Consider the following 377-nt stretch of genomic DNA (forward strand, 5'->3'; position numbering starts at 1 on the left):
TTCCTTTTGTTTTTTTCAAACAAATTTACACTCTAAATTTTCTTCCCAACGTGTCCTATTTTGGTAACTATAGAAATGTTTGTTTTCAGAAAATTAAGAAAACCAACAAAGCTGAAAAATGATCCATTCTTATTTTTGAAGAATTTGGTGCACATTTTCTCAAAGTAAATTATCTTTCTTGTTGTGACTAAGCCACGATTTGGTTAGGGTAAATTATTTGGCCAGCTTAAATGAGTGGGGCGACGATTTGCACACTTACTTCGGCGCTGCGCGTGGCTTACGCAGTTAGCGCACATATTTTACGTGTGCAAGCTTTTCGCGTGTGATGGGGGCTATTCTAAGTCTGAAATGACCTTCGCGACTTCGGCGCAGCGGCG

Source organism: Clytia hemisphaerica, unplaced genomic scaffold, assembly GCF_902728285.1.
Source record: "Clytia hemisphaerica strain Z4C2 unplaced genomic scaffold, Clytia hemisphaerica genome assembly, whole genome shotgun sequence".
NCBI classification, from domain to species: domain Eukaryota; kingdom Metazoa; phylum Cnidaria; class Hydrozoa; order Leptothecata; family Clytiidae; genus Clytia; species Clytia hemisphaerica.